General features: G+C 50.5%; 1 protein-coding gene across 4 annotated transcripts in view; it reads right to left on the bottom strand.

The window, feature by feature from the left end:
• Positions 1-14,815, bottom strand: part of LOC116972912 (clathrin light chain A-like) — a 62,480-nt gene that overhangs the window by 47,215 nt on the left and 450 nt on the right. The window lies entirely within an intron of this gene.

Consider the following 14,815-nt stretch of genomic DNA (forward strand, 5'->3'; position numbering starts at 1 on the left):
AGATCGAACAATGAAATTCTTACTTGCTGCAGCACAACACAATATTTTAACATAGTACACTAAATAATATGATAAACGAGAGAGAAAAAAAGTTCAGTGTGTGTATATATACACACATACTCATATATATATATATATACACACACACACACACACACACACACACACACACACACACACACACACACATATATATACTAGACCAAGTGCAAACCCGTTGGGTCTGTTTCCCCAACGCTCGTTTGCGCGGGGGGGGGGGGCTGCGGCGTCACACTCACACTAACCACCCCCCCCCAAACACACAGGCGGAGGAGGGGGGAGAGGGAGGGAGGGGGGAGACGGGGTGGGGAGAGGGGAGGGTGGGGAGAGGAGAGGGGGAGGAGGAAAGGGGAGAGATTGGGGAGGGAGAGAAGAGGGGGGAAGGGGGGAGAGGGGGGGAGGTGAGTGGGGAGTGAGAGGAGAGCGGGAAGGGGGGAAGAGGGGTAGGGGGGCGGGAGAGGGGGGTAGGGGATGTTAGAGGGATGGGACAGAGGTGGAGAGAGGGGATGAGGGGAAGGGGTAGAGGGAATGGAAGGGGAAGAGAGGGTGGGGGGGTGGGGAAGAGTGGGGGGAGAGGGGTAGCGGGGAGTGGTGCAAGAGAGAGGGGAAGGGGTGGGGGGGAGATGGGGGTGAAGAGGGGTGGAGGAGGGGGGAGAGGGGATGGGAGGGGGTGAGCGAGGGGTGGGGGAAGAGGAGAGAGGGAGGAGGGGGGGAGGTGGGAGGAGAGAGGGGGAAAGGGAGAGAGGGGGAAGAGTGTGGAGGGAGGGGAAGAGTGGTAGGGGGGAGGGGGAAGAGAGGGGTAGAGGGGTAGGGGGGAGAGAGGGGGAAGCGTGGTGAGGGAGGGGGGGAAGGTAAGAGTGGGGAAGGGAGAGGGTTGGGGAGGGAGAGGGTTGGGGGAAAGGGGGAGATGAGTGGAAGAGTGGGGCGGGAGGGGGAAAGGGGGAGGGGGGAGAGGGGTGGGGGATTGGTGGAAGAGGGAGATAGGGGTGGGGGGTGGGGGAGAGAGGGGTGGGGGGTGGGGGAGAGAGGGGGTGGAGGGAGGAGGGGGAGGAGATGGGTGAGGTGAGGAAGATGGAGATGGGTGAGAGGAAGTTGGAGAGGGGGGAGAATAGAGGGGCTTGGGGAGGAGTGAGAGAGGGATGGGTGTGGGGGAGTCCATCTATTCCCCACTCGCTATCACCCCCACTCCTCTCCCTCTATTCCCACACTCTCCCTCCTCGCCTCCCCCATTCCCCACTCTCCCTCCCTACTCCCTCCTCTCCCTCAAAGGGAGGGGGGTGGGTAAGAGTGGGAGAGGGGTATGGGGAGTGGTGGAAGAGGCAGAGAGGGGTAGGGGAAAGGGGTGGGGGGAAGACAGGGTTGGGGGGGGGAGAGGGAGATGGAGGGGGGAGGGAGAGAGGGGTGGGAGAGAGGGTGGGGGAAAGGGTGGGGGAGGGGGGAAAGAGGGTGGGGGAGGGGGGAGAGAGGGAGAGAGGGGAGGGAGGGGGAGAGAAGTGGAAGAGCGGGGGAGGGATGGGGAGAGGGGTAGAGGGAGTGGTGGAAGAGGGGGTGGGAGTGGGTAGAGAGAGGGAAGGGGGGTTGGGGAGAGAGGGAAGGGGGGTTGGGGAGAGAGGGAAGTGGGGTGAGGGGAGGGAGAGGGGTGAGGAGAGGGGGAGGGGGAGAGGGAGAGGTGTGTGGGGAGAGGGGTGGGGAGGGGGAGGAGAGAGGGAGGGGGAGAGGTGTGGGGAAGGGAGATGGGGTAGGGGAGGGAGGGGAAGAGTGTGGAGGGAGGGGAGATGGGTGGGGGGAGAGAGGGGAAAGAGTGGGGAGGGAGATAGGGGAAGGGGGTGGGGGGAGAGATGGAGAGGGAGAGAGAGAGGGTGGGGGAGGGAGAGAGGTGGGAGGGAGAGGGAGAGGGGTAGGGGGAGTGGTGGAAGAGGGACAGAGATGGAGGGGGTGGGTGGAGAGAAGGAAGAGGGGTGGGGGAGAGAGGGAAGGGGGATGGGGGAGAGAGGGATGGGGTGGGAGGGGGAGGAGAGGGGGAGGGGGAGAGGGGTGAGGGGGAGGAGGGAGATGGGGTAGGGGAGAGAGGAGGAAGAGTGGGGAGGGGGAAGGGGTTGGGGGGGAGAGGGAATGGGGGTGGGGGAGAGGGAAGTGGTTGGGGGTGGGAGGGTGAGGAGAGGGAGAGGGGTGAGGAGAGGGAGGTGGGGAGGGGGAGGAGAGAGAGAGGGTGGGAGGGGGAGGTGTGGGGGAGGGATGGGGAAGGGAGATGGGGGTAGGGGAGAGTGGGGAGGGAGGGGAAGAGTGTGGAGGGAGGGGAGATGTGTGGGGGAGAGAGGGGAGGAGCTAGGGGATGGGGAGGAGAGGGAGGGAGGGGGAAAGAGAGGGTGGGGAGGGAGAGAGGTGGGGAGGGATGGGGAAGGGGGGAGAGAAGTGGAAGTGGGGAGGGTGGGGGAGAGGGGTAGGGGAGTGGTTGGAAGAGGGATAGGGGGGAGGGGGGGGGAGGAGAGAGGGAAGGGGTGGGAGTAGGCGAGGGAGATGGAGAGAGGGGAGGGGGAGGGGGGAGAGGGGTGGGGAGGGGAGAGAGGTGTGGGGCACGGGGAGGGAGGGGAGGAGAGAAATGGGGTTGGGGCGGGAGGGGAAGAGTGTGTTGGGAGAGGAGTGGGGGGAGAGAGGGGAAAGAATGGGGAGGGAGAGTGGGAGGGGTAGGGACAGTCCATCTATTCCCCATTCCCTATCACCCCCAATCCTCTTTCTCTATTCCCACACACGTGATCACGCGATTTCGACACAGGCTGCGGGGGGGGGGGGGGGGGGGGGGGGGGGGGGGGGGGGGCTGGGGCTGGTGCAAAGGCATATGTAAATTAGATCCATTCCAATTGGACATCTGTGAGGGATGGCATTGTGACATCACACAATGGAACCTGCTGCAACATCAGGTGGTGCGGCGGGGCTGGGGCTGGAGCAAAGGCATATGTAAATGTCCATTCCGATTGGACATCTGTGAGCATTGGGCATTGTGACATCACACGATGGAACGTTCACCAACATTCTAAGGGTGAGAGCTGTTATTTTTTAGCATTTTGAAATTTTGGGGGGGGAAGGGGGGGAAGGATTTTATTAAAAATGGGTACATAAACACAACTAAATTTAATGAGTGGATTAGTGAATGTAAAAGTGAAATCTCTACCGAAATGGAAAAAATCTCGGAGTTTCTGGGTGCGGTTTTTGCGGACCAAGGAATCAAAGGCCAAAAATCTAACCTGAAAAAATATCTGAAAATGGAATCTGATACACCCACAAGACACACACACACAGAGTTTTAATATATAGATATACATATATGTGTGTATATATATGTGTGTGTGTGTGTGTGTGTGTGTGTGTGTGTGTGTGTGTGTGTATTGTGTGTATTGTGTGTGTGTGTGTGTATATACACACACATTCTCAAAAACAAACAATAATAGTGCAGTAAGAATAATAAATTGCAGGCAGCTGAGGCTAGTTTAACTTGGCATCATGTTCGGCCCAATTATTGTGGGCCGACAGGCCTGCACCTGTGGTGTTCTCTTCTATGTAAACTCAGTGGTCAAGCAGCATCTGTGGAGGAAAATGGACAGATAACGTTTTGGGCCAGTCCCTCCTTCAGACTGATCAACATTATCCTGTAACCTAATACCTGTTTATCAATATGCCACCATTGTATCATCTGTAAATGGGATTATTGATTACTGTGTAGACCACTGACCACTGTTTAGTCCAATCTCACAAGCAGCTGTCACCCAGCCATATTTGGATCAATTTTACCAACTTGTCCTGGATGCCTGGGTTTAACCTCTTGGACCAGTCTCCCACCTGGCCTTTCAGCAATGGCCTTCCACAGGGCCACGTAAACAGGTTCACTGGTTCAATAGGGCTTTATTTGTCACATATGCAATTACACTGTGAAATTCCTTTTGCATATATTACACATGCAGACGCCACCATGTTTTGGCACGTTTATTTAAACTCCAAAGTCTGGTTGGCCCGCACGCTCGCTGTATTGGAGCAGTTCCCACGAACTGACATCCCTCTCTTCTCCTTGCCCAGCCATCTTTGTGTCCCAGGGGTGCCTCCTGCAGCCGACCTTGAAGGCGCTGGAGGCATTACCCCAGTTCACCCCCCCCATCTCACCCCCCCCCCCTACTCACAACCCTCCCTACTCACAACCCTCCTCACATCCGACGTCTCCGGCTCCTTCCCCATTATGCCGTCTGATGAGCATTTCGGTGGATTACTGATGCATATTACTCCCATATGGAAGAGAATGGACTAATTAGGAGCAGTCAGCATGGCTGTATACACAGCAGGGCAATGCCTCCTGCGCCTCAAGGTCGGCTGCAGGAGGTTTCCCCGGGACATACAGTGTAGAAACAGGCCCTTTAGCCCAACTTGCCCACACCAGCCAACAATGTCCCAGCTACACTAGTCTCACCTGCCTACATTTTGTTCATATCCCTCCAAACCTGTCCTATCCATATACATGTCTAACTGCTTCTTAATTGGTGGGATAGTCCCTGCCACAACTACCTCTTCTGGCAGCTTGTTCCATGCACCCACCACCCTTTGTGTGCAAACGTTACTCTGCAAATTCCTATAAAATATTTTCCCCTTCACCTTAAACCTATATTCCTCGATTCACCTACTCTGGGTAAGAGACTCGTATCTACCCGATATATTCCTCTCCTTATTTTATACACCTCTATAAGGTTACCCCTCATCCACCTGCGCTCCAAGGAATAGAGACCCAGCCTACTCAACCTCTCCCTACAACTCAGACCCTCTAGTTGTGGCAACATCCTTGTAAATCTTCTCTCTACCCTTTGCAGCTGGACAACATATTTCCTATAAGATCGTGCCTACAACTGAACACAATTCTCCAAATGTGGCCACACCTGCAGCTTATACAACTGCAGCATGACCTCCCAACTTCTATCTATCAATCAATCAATCAATCAATCAGTTTTATTCATCACATACACAAAAGTACAGTGAAATGAATTTGCCAGCAGCGGTACAATAAAAAAAGAACACACTGTACCGGCCTGGACGAGGTCAGGAAAAGGCCAGATGCCAGGCAGGTTCAAACAGTAGTCTTTTAATCCCTACAGCGAGAGTACACCACACACACACACCGCAAGCACAAAACCCAGGGACGTCTGGAAACCCCGTGGCAGACCAACTCCCCTGTCCCTCAATCGGTGAGGGGGATGATTCAAGGAGTGGCCTAACCCCAGGGACCGCCACAGGACCACCCCCCCCCAAGTACCCGAGGCACGAAACGGATAGGAGGGTGTACACGGCGGCCAGCCCAGGTGCATACCATGCCCGGCACAGGAACAGGCAACTGACAGGTGCAGGGGACGGAGTAGCCAGAGGAGGAGGCACCCTAGACGGAGGGTGCCCTCGCTTACGGGGCCACGCTACCAGCACCGGCTGATCAATGTCAATATGTGCTGGCTTCAGCCGCGCAACTGAAACATTCATGCCGACCCCCCATGTCCAGGACGAAAGTGGACGAGCCATGTTCCAGGACCCGGAAGGGACCTTCGTACGGCCGCTGGAGGGGTGTCCGATGTGCATCCCTGCGCAGGAAGACAAACTGGCAGTCCTCCAGAGCAGAGGGAACGTGCGGACAGAAGGACCCATGACGAGACGTGGGCACCGGCACCAACTTGCCCACCGTCTGCCGAAGACGTTGCAGAGCGTCCGAAGGCTGCTCCACCTGGCCACGTGCCGGCGGGATGAACTCCCCGGGCACCGTCAACGGGGACCCATACACCAACTCAGCGGCGGAGGAGGCCAAGTCCTCTTTCGGTGCAGTGCGGATCCCCAGCAAAACCCACAGGAGAGCGTCCACCCAGTCCGGATCATTGAGGTGTGCCTTCAGGACAGCCGAGGGATGGTGAAACTCCTGCAATGGCGCTCGCACGTGTCATTGCACCTTGGCAGTCTGGCACGGGATGCAAGTGCGCGCCCAATGTCCGACCTCCTTCCGCAGTCCGTGCCACATGAAGCGGGAGGCTACCAGGTGTCACCAGTGTAGCGGCCTGGGCGAGGTTCAAACAGTAGTCTTTTAACCCCTACAGCGAGAGTACACCACACACACACACCAAGAGCACAAAACCCAGGGACGCCTGGAAACCCCGTGGCAGACCAACGCCCCTGTCCCTCAATCGGCGAGGGGGATGAACCAAGGGGTGGCCTAACCCCCAGGGACCGCCACAACACAATACACAATACAATTTAACACAAACATCCACCAAGTCAAGTCAAGTCAAGTGGACTGGAGTTTAGAAGGATGAGGGGGTTCTTATAGAAACATATAAAATTATAGAAGGACTGGACAAGCTAGATGCAGGAAAATTGTTCCCAATGTTGGGCGAGTCATAGAATCATAGAATCATAGAAAGTAGGTGCGAGAGTAGACCACCAGGTCCGTCGAGCCCGCACCGCCATTCACTCATGGCTGAACACTAAACAGACACACTTACCCACAAACAGTAGACACAAGACACAGAACACAAGACACTACCCTCCCCTTTATACCGCTATCACCCCTCTCCACCCCAAGAACCGCGTGATCTCCTGGGGGAGGCAAAAAACCGGATAAAAACCCAGGTCCAATTCGGGAAAAAAATCCGGGAAATTCCTCTCCGACCCCAATCCAGGCGATCGACACTTGTCCAGGAGATCACTCAGGTCTTACTATACTAACCATACCTAGGTCCATATCCCTGCCCTCTCCCCGTAGCCCCTTATCCCCTTGGCAGCTAAAAAACCATCTATTTTTGACTTAAATATATTTAACGTTTCTGCTTCCACTGCTCCCTGGGGCAGTGAATTCCACAAACTAACCACCCTCTGGGTGAAGAAGTTCTTCCTCATCTCAGTTTTAAAAGAGCCCCCCCTCACTCTGCAACTATGTCCCCTAGTTCTAGCCCCCCCGATCATTGGGAACATCCTCGGTGCATCCACCCGATCAAGGCCCCTCACGATCTTATACGTTTCAATGAGATCGCCTCTCATTCTTCTAAACTCCAGAGAGTAGAGTCCCAGCTTACTTAACCTTTCCTCATATGTCAATCCCCTCATTGCAGGAATTAATCTTGTAAACCTTCGCTGCACTGCCTCCAGGGCTAGTACATCCTTTCTTAAGTATGGACCCCAGAACTGTACACAGTATTCCAAATGTGGTCTCACTAATACCGTGTACAGCTGCAGCAAGACCTCCGTGTTTTTATACTCAATCCCCCTAGCAATAAAGGCCAAAACTCCATTGGCCTTCCTGATTGCTTGCTGCACCTGCATACTGACTTTTAGTGATTCATGTACTAATACCCCTAGATCCCTTTGCGTTGCATTACAACGCAGCTCCTCCTCATTTAGAAAATAACTTGCCCTATCATTTTTTTCCCCAAAGTGAATGACTTCACATTTATTAGTATTAAATTTCATCTGCCAAGTTGTTGCCCACTCACCTAGCTTATCTATATCCTTTTGCAGACTCTTCCTATCCTCCTCATCCCCTACTTTCCCTCCCATTTTCGTATCGTCCGCAAATTTTGATATATTACACTTGGTTCCCTCCTCCAAATCATTTATATAAATTGTGAACAACTGGGGTCCCAGCACCGACCCTTGCGGAACCCCGCTAGTTACCGGTTGCCATCCCGAGTATGAACCATTTATCCCCACTCTCTGCTTCCTATTTGTTAGCCAATCCTCTACCCATGCTAATATATTACCCCCAATCCCATAATTTTTTATTTTTAGCAATAGTCTCTTATGTGGCACCTTGTCAAAAGCCTTTTGGAAGTCCAAGTATACCACATCCACCGGTTTCCCTTTATCCACCCGGGTTGTTACTTCCTCAAAGAATTCGAGCAGATTCGTTAAACACGATTTCCCCTTCACAAAACCATGCTGGTTCTGTCTGATGAAGTCATGTTTATCCAAGTGCCCCGTTAGTGTTTCTTTAATAATTGTCTCTAACATTTTACCCACCACCGATGTTAGACTAACCGGTCTATAGTTACCCGCCTTCTGTTTACTTCCTTTTTTAAATATAGGTGTTACATTGGCCATTTTCCAATCCACTGGGACCGTTCCTGCCTCCAGGGAGTTTTGGAAAATTATCACCAATGCATCCACAATCCCCACTGCTATCTCCCTCAAGACCCTTGGATGTAATCCATCAGGCCCAGGGGATTTATCCTCCTTCAGTCTCATTAATTTCCCTAATACCACCTCCTTGGTGATCTTAATAGTATTTAGCTCCTCCATTCCTACCGTCTCCTGTTTATCCAGCGTTGGAATATTTTTTGTGTCTTCTATGGTGAAGACTGATACAAAATACTCGTTTAATGCCTTTGCCATTTCCATGTTCCCCACCAACAACTCTCCAGTCTCACCCTCCAATGGACCAACGTTCACCTTAGCCACCCTTTTTCTTTTTATATAGCTATAAAAACTCTTACTATTAGTTTTTATGTTGTTCGCTAAATTCCTTTCATAGTCTATTTTCCCCGTCTTAATTAATCTCTTAGTTACTTTTTGCTGACCTTTAAATGCTTCCCAATCCTCTACCCTCCCACTATCTCTGGCTACCTTATATGCCCTTGCCTTCAGCCGAATACTATCCTTTATAGTTTTACTGAGCCATGGCTGACTGTTCTTACCCTTACCCCTTTTTTTCTTCATAGGAATAAATTTTTCTTGAACCAGAACCAGGGGCCACAGTCTTAGAATAAAGGGGAGGTCATTTAAGACTGAGGTGAGAAAAAACTTTTTTACCCAGAGAATTGTGAATTTATGGAATTCCCTGCCACAGAGGGCAGTGGAGGCCAAGTCACTGGATGGATTTAAGAGAGAGTTTGATAGAGCTCTAGGGGCCAGTGGAGTCAAGGGATATGGGGAGAAGGCAGGCACGGGTTATTGATAGGGGATGATCAGCCATGATCACAATGATCTCGAAGGGCCGAATGGCCTCCTCCTGCACCTATTTTCTATGTTTCTTTATTTCTAAGTTTATTCGTCACATACGCATATGAGATGTGCAGTGAAATGAAAAGTGGCAATGCTTGCGGATTGTGCAAAAAAACTACAAAACGGAATGGAACAGAATCAGTAATTACATATTTGTGGGGGAAAAAAGAAAAAACAGCAAAAAACAGCAATTTTAAAAAGACACCACGCAACACTAAATTGGTACAGTAAGTTAGTCCCTGGTGAGATAGGAGTTTACAGTCCTAATGGCCTCTGGGAAGAAACTCCTCTCTGTTTTCCCAGCATGGCAACGGAGGCGTTTGCCTGACCGTAGCAGCTGGAACAGTCCGTTGCAGGGGTGGAAGGGGTCCCCCATAATGTTGCTGGCTCTGGATCTGCACCTTCTGATGTATAGTTCCTGCAGGGGGGAGAGTGTAGTTCCCATAGTGTGTTCAGCATTCTTCACTGTGGTGGAAGGCACAAAATACAGTCAGTCCTCCTCCATTGTTCCCCTGTGGTTGGGGCCATAAACCTCCGCAGTCGCCGCTGCGGGCGGCCGGATTTACAGGCCCTCTCGGCGGGACAGTAAGTCCCGAATCGGCGCTTCCCTACCGGAGACAGCGGCTTCAGGATGTTGTAGGCCTTAGCGGCTTCAGGATGTTGTAGGCCCTAGCGTCTTCAGGATGTGACAGCGGCTTCAGGATGTTGTAGGCCCTAGCGGCTTCAGGATGTTGTAGGCCCTAGCGGCTTCAGGATGTGACAGCGGCTTCAGGCTGTTGTAGGCCCTAGCGGCTTCAGGATGTTGTAGGCCCTAGCGGCTTCAGGATGTTGTAGGCCCTAGCGGCTTCAGGATGTGACAGCGGCTTTAGGATGTTGTAGGCCGCTGGCCGGCGGTCGGAGCTTTTCTCCGTGGATCTCTGGCGAGGGATCCCGCTCCAGATGGTAAGTCCACGCTGCGCCCACGGCTAGAAGCTCCACAGACCGCGGCTTCAGGCTGCACAGTCCGCGGGCCAGCGATCGGAGCACTCCCTTTTGACGACCCCGGCGAGGGCTCGCCCGCTCCGCAATGTAAAGTCCACGCTGCGCCCGCTGCTGAAACTCCGGGAAATGCCGCACCAATCCATGGTGTTAGGCCGCGAGGGAGGTAACATGGAAAAAGTCGCCTCTCCGTGGAGGAGGCAACCGAAAGCGGTTCCCCCTTACCCCCCCTCACCACCCCCCACACAAGACACACCAAGAGACATTAAAACACATTTGGACACACTAAAAAAAACCAACAAAAGGAGAAATAACGAACAGGCTGCTGGCAGGGCAGCCGTCTTGCAGCGCCCCCACCTACCTGATTATACTCAATACTCTGACTGATGAAGGCTAATGTGGGTAAACGCCTTTTTGAATACCTTATCCACCTGCGACACAACCATGCACCTGCACTCCTAGAGGCCTCTGCTCTACAACAACCCCCAGAGGCCTACCATTCACTGTGTAGGTCCTGCCCACGTTAGACTTCACAAAACGCAACATCTTACATTTTTCAGTATTAAATTCCATCAACCATTCCTCAGCCCACCTGGCCAATCGATCAAGATCCTGCTGCAATCTTTCACAACCATCTTCACTATCTGAAAAACCACCCACTTTTGCATCATCATCAAATTTGCTAATCTTGCCATGTGTTCTCATCCAAATCATTGATATAGATGACAAACAGTAATGGGCCCAGCACTGTACACTGAGGCACATATACACACCTAGTCATACAGTGTGGAAACAGGCCCTTCAGCCCAACTTACCCATGCCAGCCTACATGCCTCCTCGATACTAGTCCTACCTGCCTGCGTTTGGCCCATATTCCTGTAAACCTATCATATCCATGTACCTGTCCAAATGTCACTTATGATAGTGCCTGCTAAATACAATCTATATAAACTACTGGGCCGTAAATGTAGATGGGTTGGTTAGTAAGCTTTTAAATAATACCAACATGGGCAGTGAGGAAGGCTGTCAAAAGATAGAGTGGTATATAGATCAGCTATAGGAATGGGCAGTGAAGTGGCAGGTGGAATTTAACCCGAGCAAGTCTCAGGTGTTACACTTTGCGAGGTGAAATCCAAGGAGAGAGTGTCCATAATGTTTGGGACGAAGACCCATCATTTATTTATTTGCCTCTGTACTCCACAATTTGAGATTTGTAATCAAAAAATCACGTGGCTAAACTGCACATTGTCAGATTTGATTAAAAGGTATTTTAATGCATTTTGGTTTCACCATGTATAATCACAGCTGTGTTTATACATAGTCTCCCCCCCCCCCCACCCATTTCAGGGCACCATAATGTTTGGGACACATGGCTTTGCAGATGCAAGTAATTGCTCAGGTGTGTTTAATTGCCTCCTTAATGCAGGTGTAAGAGCGCTCTCAACACCTAGTCTTTCCTCCAGTCTTTCCATCATCGTTGGAAACTTTTATTACTGTTTATCAACATGAGGACCAAAGTTGTATCAATTAACATCAAATGAGCCATTATTTGGCCGGCGGTTCATTCTACAGCGAGACAATGATCCCAAACATTGCTAAAGCAACAATGGAGTTTTTTAAAGCTAGAATATGGTCAATCCTTGAGTGGCCATCAATCACCCGATCTGAAATCAATTGAGCATGTCTTTTATATGCTGAAGAGAAAACTGAAGGGGACTAGCCCCCAAAACAAGCATAAGCTAAAGATGGCTGCAATACAGGCCTGGCAGAGCATCACCAGATAACTGGTGATGTCCACGAATCACAGACTTCAAGCAGTCATTGCATACAAAGGATATGCAACAAAATTCTAAACATGACTACTTTCATTTACATGACATTGCTGTGTCCCAAACATTATGGTGCCCTGAAATGGGGGACTATGTATAAACACATCTGTAATTTCTACATGGTGAAACCAAAATGTATAAAAATGGCCTTTTATTAAAATCTGACAATGTGCATTTTAACCACATGTGATTTTTTTCTATTACAAATCTCAAATTGCGGAGCACAGAGGCAAATAAATATGGCACCTTTATATGATATTAGCTAGGATGTATTTGGAGTATTTCATGCAGTTTTGATCCCCCCAGTACAGGAGGATGTGGAACTTGGAGGTTCATCCAGGATGCTACCAGGATTAGAGTATCAGCTGTAAAGTGAAATTGTATAAACTTGTATTGATTTCTCCGGAATGTCAGGTGTTGAGGGGAGAGCTGATAAAGGTTCATAAAATTGTGAGGCACAGAAATGGTAGATGGTCAGAACCTTTTTCCCAGGTGAAACTCAAAGACAAGAGAACACAGCTTTAACGTGAGAGGGCAAAGTTTAAAGATGTGCAGGGCAAGTGTTTTACACTAGGGAGGGTGGTGAGTGCCTGCAACACGCTGCCTGGGGTGGTGGTGGTGGCGGCAAATATGATAGTGGTGTTTAAGAGGTAAATGGACATATGGATTTGCAGGGAATAGTGCGATATGGATCACATGCAGACAGAAGTTTAACATGGCATCATTTTCGGTATGACCATTGTATCATGTCATAGGTGTTTCATTGCCTTTTGTGTTATCAAATGCGTGCTGCACTCAATTTAATTTTATTAACACTTTGAAAAATCAAATTAAATTGGCCAAACAAGATCTCTACAGACCCAAACCATGGGGACAATTCCTGCCTTTCCAAGTGTACACCAATCCTGTCCCTCGGAACATGCTACAAAAGATTTAACCAAACTAAACTGTTGCAATTAATTCCTACCTCCTATATTGGTCTCAATGACCTGCCTTATACTTGCTGCCCTTCTTGAATAAAGATCCCATCTTTGCTGACCTTCAGCTATCTGGCACCTCACTAGTGGCCTGCTGAGATCCTCTGCAGTTTACTTTACCGTCACGACAGGTCCACTGCAGACTGCATCTCCCAGGCCCTAAACTCATCTCTGGAACACCTAGACAACAAAGACTCATATTTATCAACTGTGGTTCTGCCTTCAGCACCATAATCCCATCCAAATCCATCTCCAAACTACTGTGCCTAGGTATCAGCTTCCACCCTCGGCCACTAGATCCCCAACCTTCTGACCCAGACTACAAACAGTTGAGGATACCACCTCCACAATAACTCTCAAAACCAGTATCCTGCAACGATGCATTCTCAGTCCCCTACTATACTCCCAGATCACAATCAATGATGAGGCAGAGTACAGGAAGGAGCTAGAGAATTTAGTAACATGGTGTCACGACAATAACATCTCCCCCAATGTCAGCAAGATGAAGACGCTAGTTATTGGAATCAGGAAGCATGGTGCAGTACATGCCCCAATCAGAATCAGTGGTGCCAAAGTGGAATTGGTTGAGAGCTTCAAGTTCCTTGGCGTTAATATTACCAATGATCTGTCGTAGACCAAGAGGCCACACCAATGCCTCCACTTCCTGAGGAAGTTCTGCATGTCTCCAATACAAAATTCTACAAATGTATCGTGGAAAGCATACTGTCGGGTTGCATGACAGCTGGGTTTGGAAACAGCTCTGCCCAAAACCTCAAGAAATTGTAGAGAGTTGTGGATGTAGCCCAGTCCATCAAACAGACACCATTGACTCTACCTACACTTCATGCTGCCTCGGGAAAGCAGCCAAATAATTAGACTAGTCCCAACCCAGTCATTCCTGCTTCTCCCGCTCCCGTCCGGTACAGAAGCTTGAAAGCGTGCACCAGCAGACTCAGGAACAGCTTCTTCCCCTCTGTTATCAGGCTTCTGAATGGCCCTTCCATAAGCTAGGGTACTGCCCGATTCACCTCTACCCCATTGTGTACATTGGACTTTGTCTATGGAACAGATGCGCTACAATGCTGAGAACTATATTCTGCACTCTGTATCTTCCCCTTTGCTCTACCTATGGTTACTTGTGTTTGGTTTGATTGTATTTATGTATAGTATATCTGATCTGTTTGGATCAGATATCAAAGCTTTTCACTGTACCTTGGTACATGTGACAATAATAAACCTGAATCTCCTGACCTCTGCCATTACCTTCTTCTCATCTGGGCTGCCAGGTCTCACGCCGTGAATTATCATCCCCAGTCTGAAGAAAGGTCTGGACATAAAACGTCATCTGCCCATTCGTCCACCGATGCTGCCTAACCCAGAGGTTTTTTCCAGCACTTTTGTGCTTTGCTGAAGTTCCTTGTCTCCCTAAAGTAAACTGTCCCCTCTCATTACAGTAGGATTTCCATTCCCCACTCGTGCCTTCTTGCTGTGATCCTTCCTCTTGTGTGAGACACAGACAGACTTATCACAGATCAGAAATATATGAACGGCAATAAAAGATCAGTAATAATCAGTGGCATTATGTGGATAACCCCACCAACAACCATCACCTCAGTAAAATCCCACCCAATGCTTCTCAGGAGGTGGTGAGAGACAGGTGGTAAACATGTCCACCACATCCAGGGCCCTGGAATGAGCTCAGTCAGATGTAGTCGGGAATGTTCATTGTCATTTGCAGCGGCAGCTTTACGCCCACGTTAACACACAGATAAATGTAGAACAGCACAATGAATTACTGATCAGTAATACTGGATTGGGGGATATTTATAGATAACACATCCCCGGCCATGTAATTCAGTAAGTGGCTCTCGCCGCGGTCCACAACCCCGGAGCTGCCGCCGCTTGACCACCAGCCCCCGTTACAAGCGGCAGCCCAGTGTTAGCGCTGGATCCCGGGGCCACAGTGAGCACTCATCCCAGATTATC

The sequence above is a fragment of the Amblyraja radiata genome, chromosome 1 (assembly GCF_010909765.2).
Source record: "Amblyraja radiata isolate CabotCenter1 chromosome 1, sAmbRad1.1.pri, whole genome shotgun sequence".
Classification (NCBI taxonomy): Eukaryota; Metazoa; Chordata; class Chondrichthyes; order Rajiformes; family Rajidae; genus Amblyraja; species Amblyraja radiata.